The sequence below is a fragment of the Entelurus aequoreus genome, linkage group LG06 (assembly GCF_033978785.1).
Source record: "Entelurus aequoreus isolate RoL-2023_Sb linkage group LG06, RoL_Eaeq_v1.1, whole genome shotgun sequence".
NCBI lineage: Eukaryota > Metazoa > Chordata > Actinopteri > Syngnathiformes > Syngnathidae > Entelurus > Entelurus aequoreus.
This window is the reverse complement of record NC_084736.1, coordinates 12,705,475-12,709,907: the sequence shown is the minus strand read 5'-3', so window position 1 is coordinate 12,709,907 and position 4,433 is coordinate 12,705,475.

The following is a 4,433-nucleotide window of genomic DNA, read 5'->3' as shown; positions in this document are numbered from 1 at the left end:
GCTCTAGTCGGACACGTCCTGCAGGGCTCTTGGAAGTGTTCACGGGTCAAGGCCAAACTTCTCATATTCACGCGGGCTGAACGGCAAAACTGGCAGGCTAATTCTCCTGGTATGTGTTTTCCTTTTGGTCTCCCGGGTCGCTCGCCTCCCTTGAACTTGGACCCCCTGTGTTATCAGTGAGAGCGCCTCCACCAGGTCCTCAGGTAAGAAGTGGTTATGCAACCTTGTAATGACTCCCGAGGGGGGAACCGGCGGAATGTCGTCAATGGTTCTCTTTGACATCGCTGCAACAGTGGACAATCGCGCACTGTGTGCCGCGTTAACCGCCATGTCCGCCATGTGACCTGCCGTGCCTTAAGCCGTGACACTTGGCCACACCGTCTTGTTGTCCTCCTTCTTTACACATGCAGGTCTGTATGAAACGCCACACTTTTAGCTTTATTCTGTCTTTTCAAATAATAATCATTTATTGACTAATAATAGTAATTTAACCAAGTTGCAAAAACAAAATGTTTTGTCCGAAATATCAAGACGTCTTGCTGAAATAAGCAGGGGCGTCCATGAAAAAGACATTGCTTGGATGGCAACATATGTTGCTCCAAAACATGTATGTACCTTTCAGCATTAATGGTGCCTTCACAGATGTGTAAGTTACCCATGTTGGGCACTGTTGCGTCTGACCAGCTCTTCCTCCCAGGAAATCTAAGTTACTGGTCAATCCCAAGTTCTTTCGATGACATATATGCTGAGTAAGAAGGACCATCAAGACAGAATTGGAATATTTTCAAGCTTTAGGAGATCAGCTTAACCAATACATTCATATCGGCTACTCTAGTTGATCTGACATTCAAACGGAAAAGCCAACTCCTTGCACACAAAGAAAGTCCCCCCTTCCCCCCTCCCCCTCACAACACTGATAAGGAGAGACGTGGGGGTTGTCTTCATATTCCGATGGTTTAAGACACAAAACAGACATCTGAAGACAAAAGAGAAACTGGTAGAATATACAAAGGAAAGGTACTAGCTACTCTAAACATGGCTATGTAAAAAGAAAGAACTCTTAAACATATATGCATTCTCCACAGCACTAATACACCCCCATACCATCACAGATGCTGGCTTTTCAACTTTGCGCTTAGAACAATCCGGATGGTTCTTTTCCTCTTTGGACCGGAGGAAACGACATCCACAGTTTCCAAAGACAATTTGAAATGTGGACTCGTCAGACCACAGAACACTTTTCAACTTTGCATCAGTCCATCTTGGATGAGCTCGGGCCCAGTGAAGCCGGCGGCGTGTCTGGGTGTTGTTGATAAATGGCTTTCGCTTTGCATAGTAGAGTTTTAACTTGCACTTACATAACTGTAGTTACTGACAGTGGTTTTCTGAAGTGTTCCTGAGCCCATGTGGTGATATCCTTTACACGCTGATGTCGCAAAGGGGTTCAATGTTGGTTTTTGGCCTTGCCGCTCACGTGCAGTGATTTCTCCAGATTCTCTGAACCTTTTGATGATATTACGGACCGTAGATGGTGAAATCCCTAAATTCCTCGCAATAGCTCGTTGAGAAATGTTGTTCTTAAACAATTTGTTGACAAAGTGGTGACCCTCGCCTCGTCCTTGTTTGTGAACAACTGAGCATTTCATGGAAGCTGCTTTTTATACCCAATCATGGCACCCACCTGTTCCCAATTAGCCTGTTCACCTGTGGCATGTTCCAACCAAGTGTTTGACGAGCATTCCTCGACGTTCTCAGTCTTTTTTGCCACTTGTGCCAGCTTTTTTGAAACAGGTCGCAGGCGTCAAATTCCAAATGAGCTAATATTTGCAAAAAATAACCATATTTTCCAGTTCGAACATTAAGTATCTTGTCTTTGCAGTCTATTCAATTGAATATAAGTTGAAAATGATTTGCGAATCATTGTATTCTGTTTTTATTTACCATTTACACAACGTGACAACTTCACTGGTTTTGGGTTTTGTAGTAGTGGTTTTATTCTGAAGATGAAACAGGATGTTTACCACAACACTGTTCGGGGAACTGTCTAATTGACGTTTGACCTCAAGCGACAATTATTATTAATCAACTGCCATCCCGCCTCAAGTAAGCTCCTCCCACAACAGGCTGACGTGAAGCCTTCATTTTTTAATTTTTTTTTTATATATGGCCTTTGCCAGAAATCGTTTGCTGAGGCGACAGTTGTCAGTAAACAGTTAGTTGACAGTTTACAACCAGTCCGTCCAGATCCTCGTCACTTTCCTCGCCAACGCCCGCCGTCGGGGATGCTTCGAATTCCTCTCAAATGACGGACAAGCGCTGGGACTCTCCCACGAATGCTCCCGTAGCCTCGGGGGGCCGCCACCTGTAGCGGTATGGAGGCCTAGCCCGGCGGTAAAAAAACAACAGGCATACCTATGATAGCACCGACTGTGTTTGACATGTGCCCTTAAATGGACGTGATTTTGGAACGCTTCAGGAAGTACATCGCAACAATCAATACTGTATGGAATATAGGAGAATACGTAGGATTGTACAATGCATGATTAAATATATCCTGGATATTAATGAAGTTGTAACTTATATTTGGCTTCAGTTTATAGCATAGATGTGCTAAAACAGCCAACATTTGAATTGTGTGTTACTGGTAACAAAGCAAATTATTTTTTATATATTTTTTTCTTCTTATTCTCTTTATTGAGCAATATAATACAGTACATACAGATAGATACATTACATGCAATGGTCTCTTTTTTTTTCACACCAAGGAATGTGAAAATAAAAAAATTAAATAAGCATCTGATAATTATAATAAAATACAGATAATGGTGGTAATAGTTACAATATGTGGATAAATAAAACATAAAAAATGTAAATAAATAATGTTGTTTTGTTGTTTGTCCATGCATGGTACCATTTATTGCTCATTTTTTGGTTTTCCATCTTTATTTTATAGCTGTATGTAGAAATGGCACCACTGAATTGTGTTCGTTCATGTTTCACTCCTGTTTTCATGTGTTTTTGTTTTTTTTAAAGTATTTTTTGTGGACTTTTTGTACCTGCACCGCAACGACATAATTTCCCCAATGTGCTATAAATAAAGTATTTTCTATCCTATCTGACTCATCCAGTATAGCATTCAGTCAGTCTATGATGAACATCACAGGGTTCCAGATTGTATCAAATTTCTTGAGCGATCCTTTAAAAGAAAACTGCAGCTTTTCCAATATATATATATATATATATATATATATATATATATATATATATATATATATATATATATATACTGTATATACTGTATATATATATATATATATATATATATGAATGTATATATATATGTATATGTATATGTATATGAATATATATATATATATACTGTATATATATATATATATGAAAATATATATTTTTGTATATGTATATATATATGAAAATATATATATATATATGTATATATGTATATATACGTATATATGTATATATATGTATATATATATATATGTGTGTATATATATACATATATATATATATATATATATGTATGTATATATATATATATACATATATATATATATATATGTATATATATATGTATATATATATATATATATATATATATATATATATATATATATATATATATATATATATATATATGTCTCATTGCAGATTAAACAAACTGCCTTTTTCTTTTCCTTATACTGAACAAAAAAAATTAATATGTCCACTGATGTTTAAAAACTCTACACTCGCAGTCTATTTTACGTTCCCCCAACGATTTCGCCATTTTTTTTTCCTCGTGCACTAATTGACTGAGAGAGCGCGCACTTGCCGGTTTGCGTTATCGATGGGAAAATGCATTTTTAGACAATATGATTTTCCTGAGCGGCTAGGAGACCCCAAGAGTAACAAGCGGTAGAAAATGGATTGACGGATGGGCTCAAAAGGACAGATTTAAAAAATAATTTTAAAAAAAATATTGTTTTTTTTTTCTTTTACTCTGCCAGATTTTGGACGCTGTCGGGCCGTATCTAGCCCGCGGGCCATAGTTTGAGGACCTCCGGGATAGACCTTATTTTACAAATTGAATAATGTGGTTGTAGTGCAGATACAAAAAGACCACAAAAAAGATCAGCCATAAAATTCCACATAATGATACTTTTACTTAGGTACTGTTTTATTATGAATATATAGGTTTGAACGCCAGTGAACCCGTGAAGTAAAACGTCATTATCACAAACGTGTTTGTTTACCTTCGCCCACAAACTTTTTTAAAAACGCCTGAACGCATCACAGCCAAAACTGGCAAGCGTGCTCTCACTTCGACCACACCCTTTTCCGGGGAGTAGCACTCGCTGATTGGCTTGTTTGGAGCGACGTCACCAAAGAGGCGGGGCTACACCGGCAGTTTATTAGTAGGAATGGGTCAG